General features: G+C 47.2%; 1 protein-coding gene across 4 annotated transcripts in view; it reads left to right on the top strand.

Moving 5' to 3' along the window:
• Positions 1 to 15794, top strand: part of LOC137434937 (RAC-alpha serine/threonine-protein kinase) — a 184658-nt gene that overhangs the window by 18666 nt on the left and 150198 nt on the right. The gene's annotated exons all lie outside the window — the stretch shown is intronic.

The raw sequence follows: 15794 nt of genomic DNA, 5'->3' as shown, positions 1-15794 counted from the left end.
CCCGGTCTCGCTTGCTGCGGGGACACAGGCATTTGGTCCAGGCCAAATGGGTTTTGAATTGTCGCTTCGGCGCCGCGACTTGGCTGCCAATGCGTGGAGCACAAGGCGAGTTATATATATAATGCGGACGCGACGCCTGGCTGACGTTATTGACCGGCATCAAATGCAGACGGAGCGGCAGAAAGCCACCGAGCTCGTGAGTGCAAAGTACACATGAGGCGAAACGAACACTCCAGCACTCCACATCACAGTGTTGGGTTCAGGTCATGTGATGTGCCATGGTTGACCTCTTCTACCCCCTCCCCCTCCTCTCTCCAAACAAGGTCATGTCTGCTATTCAGCATTCTCAGCTCTCGGCATCGCTGGTTATTAGTGAATAGTTCAATGAAGGCAGTTTGACTGTGGCTTCCCATGCTGTTGTCTGCCAATTATTTTGGCCTTTGTTTTTCCTTATTTAATCTCGTTCCACTTGCATGTTTCCTCATTCAGTGGCCGCATCTTAGCTTGAAGTAAGGGAATTTTTTTGCATGTGCAAAAACTTTTTTAAATCTTAAAATCGTTAAATATTGCTTTATCTGTTTTGGGATTCCTGTGGCTCCTGTGATCCAAACTTTACGATGAAACAACTTCAGGCACTTAAGGATAGAAAGTACATTGTAAAGGTTGCTTCCAACGTCACTTTGAGTCCTGTTATATACACTGTATGTGTGTATATATATATATATATATATATATATATATATATATATATATATATATATATATATATATATATATATATATATATATATATATATATATATATATATATATATCTGTGCAGCGTCTGTCCTGTATTGTCACTGAACTACTATCTCAAACTTTTGTGAAATCATACCAAACTTCTGGTATGCACATATCTCTCCCGTCGGTATGTCCTAAGGGTATTTGTTTTGAAAATTTTTCAAATTTTCTCCTTTTTTTTGGGGAATTTTTTTGGGAATTTTTTTTTTTTCAACTTCACTTGTTTATAAAATGTGATATCACGTATATTACAAATACATTTGTGCAAAATAATTGTTTGAATTATGATTGGTTTAAACCATGACAAAACGGCAACTCAGGTACAGTCATTTATCTATATATCTACACATCTGGGCAGTGTCTGTGTTGTCACTTAACGACTCCCTCAAACTTTTTTTCCGTGGTTGTGAAGTGTTTTTAATAACGTTGTGGTGGTTTTGAATCATGTGGTGGTGAGGTATTTTGAATTATGTGGTGGTGAGGTGTTTTTAAATCACATGGTGGTGAGGTGTTTTGAATTACGTGGTGGTGAGGTATTTATAATTACGTGGTGGTGAGGTGCTTTTAATTATGTGGTGGTGAGGTGTTTTTAATTAGTTGGTGATGAGGTGTTTTGAATTACGTTGTGGTGAGGTGTTTTGAATTACTTGGTGGTGAGGTGTTTTTAAATGACGTGGTGGTGAGGTGTTTTTAATTTCGTGGCTGTGAGGTGTTTTTATTACATGTTTTTATGGCTGTGAGGTGTTTTTAATTTCGTGGTGGTGAGGTGTTTTTATTACGTGTTTTATGGCTGTGAGGTGTTTTTATTACGTGTTTTATGGCTGTGAGGTGTTTTTAATTTCGTGGTGGTGAGGTGTTTTTATTACGTGTTTTATGGCTGTGAGGTGTTTTTAATACGTATTTTATATATATTTTAATACGTATATATATATATATATATCTGTAGTTGTGAATTTGGTAGAGCAAAATGTAGGGCAGAGTAGATCTGAGTAGGTAACATGCTTCAAGATGTCGCGATAAGGAACACTTCCTGTAATAAGTCCATGTTTAGGCGTTTTGTCGGTTAAGGTGTATAATTGTGAATCTACCAGGAGATTTGTGTGTTAGTTAGTGTCGGGGTTAATCAGTAGAGCCCTTGTATGTCTCACTAGTTGTCAAACCTTGTCCATTATGGCACTGCAGACCACATAAACATTAGTTAGGACCTTAGTACAACACTAAATGACGCCCTCTCCCCTGACATGACTTCAGAGAAATCAGGCTGGAAACACCGCCACAATTGGCCGCCACCATTACACCTCCGTGTGAGGCCTACCCACCTCGCATAGCACGTGCTGTGACTGAGGAGCAGGGAGCGGGAGAGCTGGAGTGACGGCAGTGGGCGTGACCTGGACGAGCCGGCGAGTCGGGGGAGGCTCTGATTGGCTGAGCAGTGCGCCAATGTGACGTCATCGGCCAGGGATATTACCGAGAGCCGGACGCCATTTTCGGCAGTCAGAGTTTGTGTGCACCCGAGTTCGGTTGAGATCCTGAGTAGAGAGTTCAGCACGTTGAGAGAGGTCTGAGCCAAGAGTTCGTGTGCACCCGAGTCGAATTGAGATCCTGAGTTCAGCACGAGGAGAGAGAGCCCGAGTTGCGTTGGCAGTTCGCAGAGTTGGCAGTTGAGCCATAGGGAGTTTGTTTTGAGCAGCCCCGTCGAGTCATTCAGAGATCCCGACCCGAGTTGGGCTGAGGTGTAGCCCGAGTGGAGCTCGCTGTCCTGCTGTCGACCTCGTGGTGATCGGTGCTTGGTGCTCGGTGCTGAGAGACCTTGTGGACTTGAGAGCGAGGGACCTCGTGGTGTGCGATCGGCCGGACGGAGCGGTGTTGGACAGCAGCCACCAAGACGACGAGACAGATAAACCTGAGCTCCGTGTACATTTGAACAGAAGACGTGTTTTCTTTTGTTAATTCATATTCCCCCGTTTTGTATTTGAGGTCTGGTGTGTGGGATCCCGATTAGGATATTTATTATCGGCGCGCATTTTCCTGTCTTGCCTTTTTCATTTGAATAAACCCTTATATTATTTTTTGTACATATATCTGAACGCAGCTTACCCGGGTGTTTGATTTTAATAGATAAGGCTGCGGGCTCTCGCCGTTCCCCTCCATTCCGTGCGCTTGACGGTTTTAGGTGTTGATTTTGGAATCCGCTATTGAGCTTCCGCCTCGGAGTTAAAGCCTCAAGATCGGCATCCGCAACTCTGGTGTTAATCGGAGTTGCGTGACAATATATATATATATATATATATATCTATATATATATATATATATACATAATATATATATATATATATAATATACATATATATTGTTGCGGATCTCTAGGCCTTTTTCCCCTTAAGAAGGGCGGATTAATCCCCTTTGTTTTTGACTGACCGATGTGAGTCCTGAAGTTGCACAGCTCCCTCCGGAGAGGCGGGGCGCAACCTCGTTCGCGACCGCGGACAGATGTTAATTGCCGAGCGGTTTAGCAACCACGGCACGAACCATTAGCAGAGACTAAACCCGATCCTGAAACATTGGCCAAAATCGCGCCACAGGTTTCCAATGGGGAAATCACAAAGACGACCGGACGAGCATGAAGAAGAAGAACAAAGGTAGGAAATACAAATATTAATTTATTACTAACTATTATTTACACAATCAAAAGAACCAAGGAGAAGGAAAGAAAAGAAAATAAAGACAGAAGGATGGAAGGACCAGAAGACACAGTGCAATTCTACTTATCTATACTGTCTTACTTAAACCCCAGGACAACACAGACAAACAGACGACAATCAGACTTACACGAAAGCGGAATAGCAGGCAGGAATGACTGGAAGAAGGGATGAGAAGGCCCAGGCCGACGGTAGGCGTCGAGGTCCGGCTCCAGGAGTCGACTCGCGTCGTGGCGGGAAAACCTTGGCAGGCAGCGAGCGCGTATCATTCACCGCGAGCGGACATTGCATATAGCGATGGGACTGGGATGCTCCGTCTATAACAAATCGCTCGTGTCAACGCTCTCTCCCTTGAACAAGATGCCAGTTCGTCGCGCACTCCAGGTCCTTCCCCTCTCGTCGGTACCTTCTCACGCGTCTCTCTCTCAAGCAACTCTTGAACTCTCTCACTCAACTGGACTCCTACGCATCTCTGCTCCTCCTCAACTGGACTGAGGTGGGGGCTCCGCGTGACGGGTTATATAACCACGCCCTAGAATCTTCTTGAACCTCCCCAAAGTTTCTTTCCTCCGCCCTCTCAGGCCAAACCCCTCATGCTTGGTTGGTTGATCGGGGGCTGGGTCACTCCTCTTTCTCATGACGAGGTGGAGACACGCCTTTCTTCTCCGAGCTGACCGCGTGCCTAATGGAGGACGAATGCAGTTGGTAATGCGGTTGGCAATGCGTTTGGCAATACAATCGGCAATGGAGGTTTTGGGCAATTGAAAGGGGATCTATCTTATTTCATCTGGTGCAATGCAGAGTCAACTAGTGGGAAACAGAGCCTTAAACTAACATAGAATAAGAAATAACGAAAGAGAGGTCTATGATGGCCTACGTGCTTGTACATGGACTAGCTAAGGGGACGACCTTTGACCTTTACACACAAAACGGAGGTATTTACAAGAATTACTACAATTTACAGAGGGTGATATTTACAACAATTACAGGATTCTCAAATCCGTTGCAATATAGATATATATATACATATAGATACATAAAAAATGAATGAATGATCGTTTTAAGGCCATTTTCCCCGCTAGAGCGGGGGTTAGCCTTGCGGGCCCCATGACAATCATGGTTCCCTCTTTGAGGCAATGTTTTTATGGCCGGATACATATATAATGCCATGTAATACACTGTAACAAAGACATTTTAAAAATGTAATTTTTTACGTTTGAGTATGCATGTGTCACGTTTGGAGTGAAGGAGTGTGTCGAGAGGGGTGAGAAGGAGGCATGTTTGAGCAGGAGGCAGAGGGAGATCCATGAGTTGAGAATGGAGTTGAGGAGCTTGAATGAAAGATGGAAGAGGGCAGTGGAAGGGGAGAGCATATATATATATATGCTATATATATATACAGTCACGTGAAAAAGTAAGTACACCCCATGTAAAGTTTTGACTTTTTCAACATATTTCAAAATACAGCTATTTGATCTTCATTTCAACAATATTGATAGATAAAGGTGACATAATAAAACAAATATCATGAAACATTTACATTTTGTAGTCCATTGTATAATTTAAATAAACATAAATGCAAATTTCGCATGTGGAAAAAGTAAGTACACCCTTGGCTCTAATAGGTGGTATTTCCCCCTTTGGCAGAAACAACCTCAAGTAGGCGTTTCTTATAACTGTCGACCAGTCTCTGACATCGACTGGGCGAAATTTTTTCCCACTCCTCCATGCAGAATTCTTGCAGCTGTGCGATGTTTGAGGGGTTTCTTGCATGCACAACAACAACAACATGCATTTTAAAGGCCATTTTCCCTACTAGAGCGGGGGTTAGCCTTGCGGTCCCCATGACAATCTTCTCCATTTTGCCCTATTTTCTGCATCTCTCCTTGTTAACCCCCTTGCCCGCATTTCTTCTTCCACCATCCTTAGCCAAGTCTTTCTCGGTCTTCCCCGTCCTCTACTTCCTTCTGCATTCATTTCCATCACTCTTCTCAACCAGTCACTTTCATCCTTCCTCAACACATGACCAAACCATCTCAACCTGTTCCTCTTCACAGCATCAATCACAGGCTCGATTCCCATCATCTTTCGCAATTCATCATTTGTCTTCCTCTCTCTCAAAGGACCAAAAAACAACAACAACCATGGTCCCCGAAAAGGCCAACCCCCGCTTTGCGGGGAAAAATGGCCTCTAAACGGTGGTTTTTTCTCTCAACGATACTCCGCACATCCATCGAACCATTTGCATTTAAAACCCTTTCCAGCCTTCGTTGCTGCTCTACGTTCATTACCCATGTCTCGATCCCATAAATCATAACACTTCTCACACATGCAGCATACACCTTTCCCTTCAGCTTCAACGACACTCCCCTCATCATCAGCACGCCACTCAGTTCCCGAAACCTCTTCCATGCACATCTCACTCCAGCAACCGTTGCCGAGTCTGATCCACCTTCTTCATTCAGCATGTCTACGAGGTAGCAAAATGTTTTCACACCTTCCAGCTTCACGCCGTCTCCAAGATCCAACTCAACATTTCCTCCATCTGCAGCTCCCTCTGTGCACACCTTACATTTGAATGTAGCTGCCACACTGGTTAATGACCCTCTCAGACCACTACATTTTTGATGAACCCACTCAGTGCACATTGTACATTGAATGGAGTTCACTCCGACACCCTTCCTGCACACAGCACAGGGCCACTTCCCAGTTCTTTCCACCTCACCACATGCTTTACCACTTGCCATCACCTTCGTCTTTCCGATATTCACCTTCAGGACTTTTGTCTCCATACATTCCTTCCACTTGTTCATCTTTTCCTTCAGTCCATCCATACTTTCCGCAATCAACACCAGATCATCTGCATACAACAACTCCCATGGTAAACCCTCCTTTACGTTCTGAGCCAGCACCTCCATCACAGCTACAAATAGTAGTGGACTAAGTACCGACCCCTGATGCACTCCCACCTTCACCTCAAACTCACCACTGTTCCCGTCCTTCGTCCTTACAGCTGTGCGTGCTCTTTTGTACATTGCCATCACTACTCTGATCAACCATTCCTCCACTCCTAACTTCCTCAATGCCCATGTCAATACTTTGCGTGGAACCCTATCGAATGCTTTCTCCAGATCAACAAACCCAAGAAACAACTTCTTCCTCTTCTCCATGTACTTCTCCTGCAACTGCCTCACAATGAAAAGCGCGTCTGTCGTTCCTCTTCCTGGCATAAATCCAAACGGCATTTCGTCGATCTTCACTTTCTTCCTTATCCTCCTCTCCAACACCCTTTCCAATACCTTCATTCCATGCTCCAATAACTTTATCGCTCGGTACGAGCCACACTCCAGAGGGTCACCTTTCCCCTTGAATAGAGGGACGAGGGTACTCAGTTCCCAATACACTGGAATGCGGCCTTCTTTCACCACCAGATTACAGATCTCTGTCATTCTCTTCACACCCCAACTTCCTGCTGCCTTCAACATATCTCCCACAACTCCCGTCGGCCCACCCGCTTTTCTACCCTTCATTGCTTTTATCGCTTCCTCAACTTCCTTCTCAGTTATCTTCTCTGCCGGTCCTAAAACTGGGTTACTCTCTATGTTGCCATCCCATTCATTCTCTGTGTTCAACAGCATTTCCATATATCTTTTCCATATTCCTTTAATTCCATCTGGGTCGACAACGATTTGTCCCACTTCATCCTTCAAGCAACTCACCCCCATCACATCACACCTCTCTTTCACTATCTGCTTTGCAATCTTGAATACTGCTTTCTGACCCTCTCCCGAATCCAAGCGTTCTCCGAACATTTTCCGACATGCCTCCTGCGCCTTTGCTACCTCTTTCTTTGCAGCCTTCCTGGCTGCCTTATAACTTTCATGCTCTGCTGTTTCTGCTACCGTACCCTTCGCCTTCTGCCACTCCTTGAAGTTCCTCCTCTTCTCGTCAATCCTCTTTCCAACTTCATCATCCCACCACCATGTTTCCGAGTTCCTCGGTGGTCCTTTTGTCCATCCACATACCTCACCAACGGCTCCCAACAGACAAGCTTTCATTGACATCCAACCACTTTCAAGCTCAACCACATCATCCTCTACCCTACTCAGCCTCTCTTTTAATGCCTCCCTTACTGTCACCTCTTTCAACCTCCACACCTTCATTCTCGGTTGGTACTTCACCCGCCGAGCTCTTCTCGCACCTTTCACCCTTATGTCGCAGACAACCAAGTGGTGCTGTGAAACAGCCTCCTCCCCCGGGATCACCTTTGTGTCCCGGAGGTGCCCCCTATCTCGCCTACGCACCATCAGGTAGTCAACGGTTGTCGTCGACCCACCTGACGTGTATGTAAGAAGCTTATTATCCTCTTTCTGGAACTGAGTATTACAAATCAACAAATCAGCAAACTCCAAAATCCTTTCACCTTCTCCATTTCTCACACCATATCCGTAACCCCCATGAACTCCCTCAAAACCATCCATACTCCTTCCCACATGTCCATTTAGGTCTCCTTCTACCACAACAACTTCCTCATCTTTCACGTTTTCCTTCAGCTTCTCTGTCGCACACCAGAACTTGTCCTTCTCTTCATCGCTTCGACCAACCTGCGGAGCATATCCCGAGATGACGTTCACCAAGAGCTTTTCCAATCATCATTTTCACCATCATCAACCTATCACTCACTCTAGTCACACTCACCACACTGTCTACAAACCCCTCAGAAAACAGGACACCAACACCATTCACCACCTCCGGGCACCCTTGCCACATAAACTTGTATTTCTGTCCCTGCCTACCCTTCACCATTCTCACACCACTTCCCTTCCATCTCGTCTCTTGCACACAACATATGTCCACTCTTCTTCTGACCAATACTTCCACCACTTCTCCTGATCTCCCTGTCATTGTCCCTACATTCCATGTCCCAAACCTCAGAAACCGATCTCCACTTCGGGCTGTACCCTGCCCATATGTAGTTGTAATCGTCATGGTTCTCTTTTTGAGGCGATGTTTTTATGGCCGGATGCCCTTCCTGATGCCAACCCTCTTAGTCGTCTCTTACGACATGGAGGGATACGGTGTACCTATTCTAATCCAGGGTACACACTGGGAAACGTTTAAAACATGGAAATTCTGGGGGAGGGGGGGAGGGCGGCGTCAGCATCACGGCTGCGGTTTAAACATATTTAAATAATGTTTAAACAAAACCATGAAAAAAACAATCTGGGAAAAGTCTCTAAGTGAGAACGTGGATTTGAGAAAGCAGGAGCAGAGGTGGAAGAAAAACGAGATATAGGGGGCGGGGCACAAGTCCAGACGAGGAGGAGAGCGAACAAGCACGTGTCCGGGAGGGGAGAAAGAATTAATATAGAACTTTTTTGTTGTTGTTTGTTTATTCTGTTTTCAAAACGCTGGACAAAGGGTAAGATGTTCGTGAGAGGTAGGGGGGGGGAAAGAACCCATATTCACAAAACACTGACGGGGGGGGAGAGGGGGCCTGGAGAGACCCGAGCCACGAACAAAAAGACGACTAATTACACACAAATTTGCAACAACGACAAAACCAAAACCAAATAGAAACACACAATAACACATACACAACAAAATACCCAGCGGAAATTTGACAAAGACACGAACAGGAAAACACTCAAACTTTGATGCCGTGGAGAGATAGAAGCAGGCCTCGTCGCTCGAGGGACCGGAAGCAGCCAGATTCTTGCATGCACAGCTCGTTTCAAATCCCCCCACAACATCTCGATGGGATTTAGATCCGGGGTTTGATTTAGCCATTCCAGAACCCTCAATTTCTCTCTTTTCAGCCATTCCTTTGTGGATTTACTGGTATGTTTAGGGTCATTGTTATGTTGCAAGGTTCACCTTCGGGTGAGCTTCAACGTCCTGACAGATGGCCTCACATTATCCTCAAGCACCCTCTGAATCAATGAAGAATTAATAGTGGATTCTATGATGGTGAGCTGCCCAGGCCCTGATGCAGCAAAGCTGCCCCAAACCATAATACAGACTTGGCATTTAATATGGAATATTTTTTTTGTGGGGGTGAACTAACTTTTCAAGATGTCTTGGAACCAAAAGTTCATTGGAATTATGTTGAAATTATTCTAGATTTTGTTAATGTGACCTTTAAAAGAAACAAAAACCACATTTGACATTTCGAAACAAATAAATTGATCCTTGAAAGTGATGTAAACTGATATCGAACTCAATTCACGGACAGTACTGTGTTAAACTTCTGTGCGTTTTCCAGAAGTATCTCTTTATTTTGCACATTAGCCAAAATTTTTTTTAACAAAAACAAAAGTTAAATTACGACTGGGATTACGGACAGTAAAATTACAGTTCAGTACTTCGTGTAACCACCACGAGCATTCAGGAGAGCACGTACACGTTGAGGCATGCTGTTCACGAGATTTGCCAAGGTTTGGACAGGAATCGCCTGCCATGCAGTGACAATAGCCTGCTGCAATTTATGCACAGAGGTGGGCTGCTGGTCCAAGTGGTTGATTTGACGCATTAATTCTGCCCACAAGTTCTCCATCGGATTCATATCCGGGGACATGGCAGGCCACTTCATATGCTCTACACCACAGTCAGCAAGAAAGTGTTGGATCATGCGAGCACGATGAGGCCGTGCATTGTCATCTTGGAAGACAACGTTTCCTCGAAAGGCTGCACGAGCAAATGGAAGCAATGTTTCTTCCAGAATGGCTCTGTACTTAAACTGGTTCAGGTTTCCATTCAGAACAACCAGGTCAGTTTTGCCCCCTGCATGAAAAGCAGCCCAATGGTCACCCCACCACCTCCAGCTTGGACTCTTGGCACTATACAATCTTTGTTGTAGGCTTCATGCACTTGCCTGCGCACTCGGATGCGGCCACCTTGACGATAGACCAGAAATCTAGACTCCTCACTGAAGATCACGTGATTCCAGTGTCCTGGCTGCCATTGACGGTGCTCTCTGGCCCACTGCAATCGGCGCTGGCGGTGTTGTCTGGTCAGGCGTGGCTTTCTCAGGGGACGCCTGGCACGATATCCTGCTTGAACCAGTCGTTGGTTGACTAGCCTTCTGGATACAGGCACATTTGTCAGTTGCTGCCACTCAGCCCTAAGCTGATTAGCTGACTTGGTACGGCCATTGCGGACTAACCCATGCAGCTGGAGATCATCCCTCCTTGTGGTTCTGCGGGGACGTCCTGGCCTCGGTATTGGAGTAGGGACACCCCTCTGAGCATTTCGTTTCAGGATCTTTGACACCTGACCATGAGTGATGCCATACTGCCGAGCAATAGCACTCTGTTTCATGCCGTAATTTCGTAAAGCCACCACTCCATGACAAACAGCATTGTCGAGTTGACGGACCATCTCCAGAGGAAGCGGCAATAACTTTTGGAGACGTGCAGCAGTGGTTTTCCACTAATACAGAACGCAACAACCCTTGTATACCCGAATGTGAAGCCAATCATCAAATGCACCTGTCCGTACATTTTGCCACGCCACCTGTGATATAATCCTGTTGTTGACTTCTTGCTGCGACAGACAATCAGTGACATGGTTATTTTAACAAATAAATCACCAAAGTGTAAAAGACACTCACCAGATTGATATACTGAGTTAAGAAAGTAAACCCAAGTCAAGAAAAAAAAAAATTCCATATTAAATGCCAAGTCTGTATTTCCACCACCATGCTTTACAGTTGGTATCAGGTTCTTGTGGTCAAATGCTGTCTTTGGTTTTCGCCAAACATGTCTTCTGGTACTGTGGCCAAATAGCTCTACCTTTGACTCATCTGTCCAGAGCACGTTGTTCCAGAAGTGCTGGTCTTTGCCAAGGTGTTCATTGGCAAACTTTAGTCTTGCCCTGATGTTCTTTCTGGACAGCAAAGGTTTCCTCCTGGCACACCTCCCATGTAGATCAAATTTGTGCAGCCTCTTTCTGATGATAGACTCGTGCACTTTGACATCAACAGTGGCAAGAGCGACCTGTAGGTCCCGTGATGACATTCTGGGGCTCTTAGAGGCTTCTTTCAGCATCTTGCGGTCTGCTCTCGGGCTGAACTTGCTGGGGCGGCCTGGCCTGAACTTGCTGGGGCGGCCTGGCCTGAACAAGGTGGCAGTTGTTTGGAATCTTCTCCACTTGTAGATGATCTTCCGGACAGTCCAATGATTGATTTCAAATTGTTTGGAGATCTTTTTAAATCCCTTCCCAGACTCGTAGGTATCTATAACCTTCTTTCTGAAGGCCTCAGAGAGATCTTTTGATCTAGGCATGGTGACGCCGCACACTTCAACAACAAAGAGCCAACCAAACGAAATGTCTGAGGTTTAAATAAGACAGGTTCCTCCAAGATCCTCTCTAACGATGTTCTAATCATTTGCACCTGAGCTGGTGCACCTGATTCTAATTTTAGGTATCTGAAGTCATGATAAATGTAGGGGTGTACTTACTTTTTCCACATGCGAAATATGCATTTATGTTTATTGAAATTTTACAATGGACTACAAAATGTAAATGTTTCATGATATTTGTTATATTATATCACCTTTATCTATCCATATTCTCCACATACATATATATATATATATATATATATAATATATATATATATGTATGTGTATATATTTCTCAAGCACAACAGCCGTGTGCGTTGGGGACCATGCGGTGCGGTATGGCTGAGCTTGTGTGTGCTTGCTGGAAAGCCAAATTAGCAGCTGCCTGGGCATTCCATTCCCGTGCACTCATTGCATTCCACAGCGGGTTGCAGAGGGTGCGGGGGAGCTGGGAAAGCATGAGAGGCCTAAGGGAAGAATGGAGTGGTGGCAGAGAATGTCTGACACGATTGTATGTCTGCTGACTCGGTGTGGACTTGTGTCGTGCTACCCAAAAAAAGTCAAGGGAGAAGAGAATGTGTTTTGAGGCCACGAAGAGAGTCGTTATGAAGCAGGGGGTGGGTGACGGTGAAAAAACTCGAAGTTTACAAAATCCAACATCCTGCCTTGACATGGTTGTACTTAAAAACGGTGACCGATGTGGAATTTTGCATGCTTGTTTTTTTTGTTTGCCTCGAGTAATTTCGTGTTGTGTGTTTTTTCAATCCTGATAAGATCATAGGGCCTTCACAAATTTCCAATGACAAATTATGGAATCCCTGCTGCAGCAGCCCGAACATTTCTTCCCCAAATGAGATTCGTGTTAAAAAAAAAAAAAACCCAAAAACCAACGACATCAAATTATCTCTCATTTATTCGAACTATAATGGTGATACAAATCTGATTTCGCATTCCGAACAGTGACCGTAAGCATCGCATCTCGGATTCTGTTTTCCAATCCAACGGTGTAATTAGCGCTTTTCATTTTTTTTATTGGGAAGGAAGAGGGGTGGAATGCACAAAATGCTCTCGTCGGAATAAGATATAGTACTCACAGTCTTCCAAGAAACCCCAACGCTCATGCTCTGAATATATATATATATAAAACACAGTTTGTGTGTGTGTGTGTGTAATGTTACCGATAGACTCCTAAACGGAGAGGCTCACGTGCTTGATATTTGGCATAGACATGGCCATTGAGCCTGGGAAGAACATGGCCGACCTAAAAAAAATTATTTCATAATATTTTTTTTACCATATTTTTACCTCAGCGCATTTCAGCGAGGAATATTACACACGAATCTGAGCCGGTGGCAGAGCAGCGCGCTGATTCGCTCAGAGCGATCACGTGATGTTCCTTGCCACCATAAACTCACAGTTACGCGTTCGCACGTAATTCAGAGCGAAAAGCGATTGCGTTTTTTCACATTTCAGCGAGGAACATTGCCATTCACACCACATAGGTTTTTTTTTCTTTCATCTTTAGATCCATATTTTTCTTCAGCGAGGAATATTATACACGGAATCTGAGCCGGTGGCAGAGCAGCGCGCTGATTCGCTCAGAGCGATCACGTGATGTTCCTTGCCGCCATAAACTCACAGCAAGTAGCATAGATTTTAGCATGATTAGCATTTAGCATGATTTAGCATGATTTAGCATAGATAGTAGCATGTTTCACATAGATTTTTTTTCAGCGAGGAATATTATACACGGAATCTGAGCCGGTGGCAGAGCAGCGCGCTGATTCGCTCAGAGCGATCACGTGATGTTCCATCCCCGCCGCCAGACCATTGAACATAAAACACAGTTTCTGTGTGTGTAATGTAATGTTACCTCCCCCTCCCCTCCCCCCCTCCGTCTCCCCTCCCCCCTCCCCCTCCATCATCCCCCTTCCCCCCTTCCCCTCCCCCCTCTCCCTCCCCTACCCCCTCCCTTCCCCCCTCCACCCTACCCCCTTCCCTTTCCCCCTCCCCCTCCCCTTCCCCCTTCCCCCTCCCCCTTTCCCCACTTCCCCTCCCCCCTCCCCCTCCCCTTCCCCACTTACCCTCCCCCTCCCCCTCCCCTTCCCACACCTCCCCATCCCCCTCCTCCCCCTCCTCCCCCTCCTCCCCTCCTCTCCCCTCCCCCTCTTCCTCCCCCTCCCCTCCCCCTCCTCCTCCCCTCCCCCCCACCCTCCTCTTCCCCTCCCCCCACCTCCCCCCTCACCCCTCCCTCCCCTTCCCCCTCCCCCCTCCCCTCCCCTACCCCTCTCCCCCCCTCCCCTCCCCCCTCTCCCCCCCTCCCCTCTCCCCTCTCCCCTCTCCCCCCTCCCCTCTCCCCTCTCCCCCCTCCCCTCTCCCCTCTCTCCCCTCCCCCCTCTCTCCCCCTCCCCCCTCCATCCTCCCCTTCCCCTCCCCCTCCCCCCTCTCCCTCCCCTCCCCCCTCTGCCCTCCCCTCCCCCCTCCATCCTCCCCTTCCCCCCCTTCCCCTTCACCCTCCCTCCCCCTCCACCCTACCCCCCTCCCTTCCTCCTACACCCTACCCCTACTCTTTCCCCTTCCCCTTCCCCTTCCCCCCTTACCCTCCCCCTTCCATCCTTACCCTCCCCCCTTCCCCCACCTCCCCCTCCCTTCACCCTCCTCCCCCCTCCGCTCCCTCTCCCACCCTCCCCTTCCCCCTCCCTCCCCTCCCCCTCCTCTCCCCTCCCCCTCCCCCCGCCCTCCCGCCCTCCCCCCCTCCCCCCTCTTCTCCCCTCCCCCCCTCCCCCCCTCCCCCCTCTTCTCCCCTCCCCCCTCTCCTCCCCTCCCCTCCCCCCCCGTTCCCCTCCCCTCCCCTTCCCCCTCCCCTCCCCTTCCCCCTCCCCCCTCCCCCTTCCCCTCCCCCCCTCCCCCTCCCCCTCCCCCTCCCCTTCCCCCTCCCCTCCCCCGCCCCTGCAATGCTGGGTACTTCTGCTAGTGTGTGTGTATATATATATATATATATACAGTGGAACCTCGACTTACGAGTGCCCCAACTTACGAGTTTTTCGAGATACGAGCCGTCACTCTGGCAGTTTATTGCTTTGAGATGCGAGCCGAGATCCGAGTTACGAGCTTTCGCCACCCCGGTCACGTGGTTATCTTGCCGTTCAAGTACAGTATCTTTGTCGTATAGCGCTGCGTTTTAGTTTTCGCATTTCGGTTATTTTGAGTTTTGCCGCCAGGTGGGTTCTGGTCACGTGGTTATCTTGCCGTGCACGTACAGTATCTCTATCGTATAGCGCTGCATTTTAGTTTACGCATTTCGGTTATTTTGAGTTTCCGCCGCCAGGTGGGCTCCGGTCACGTGGTTATCTTGACGTGCACGTACAGTATCTCTGTCGTATAGCGCTAATGATATATAACGCCGCCGATAATGATATGATAATTTATGATAATCTATGCAGCACGACGTGGTCCTCACGTCACACAAGGCGACTTTGCCGGCGCAAAACGGCTCTCTCAGGGTCAAACTCGGTATCGTTTTGAGCGCACGGTTCAGACCTTCAAGAAAAAAGTTTATTTTGTAAAAATCGAGCCACGCGTTCAAAAGATATGACCGGTTTTGTTCGCCGGCACGTCGGCGCTCGAATCGAATCGAGTTAAAATGAACACTGCCGTTGTCGGGTCCGTCTGAGACAACCACCGGGCCTAGAACGCTGGGACCGGTCTCGTTGGATAGGCCTGGATCAGATCTCGAAACGCTGGAAGCTGCACCTCTCTGTGATAATCTTGTGGACCATGACAAGAGATCGTGCGACACGTGGTTATCATGCCGTGCAAGTACAGTATCTCTGCCGTCAACTTGTTCAGAGTGCCGGCGATAGCTCGCCTTCTCTTTGTGGAAAACACGGTGAGATCCTTAACATCCAACAACTAATGGGACGCAAACGGGGCGCCCAGTTTAGCGGTACAACCCATTGATGAATCA

This window comes from Myxine glutinosa, chromosome 9 (genome assembly GCF_964187855.1).
Source record: "Myxine glutinosa chromosome 9, kmMyxGlut1.1, whole genome shotgun sequence".
Taxonomy (NCBI): Eukaryota; Metazoa; Chordata; class Myxini; order Myxiniformes; family Myxinidae; genus Myxine; species Myxine glutinosa.
The sequence above is the reverse complement of the archived record's forward strand: the minus strand, read 5'-3'. Positions and strand labels throughout refer to the sequence as shown.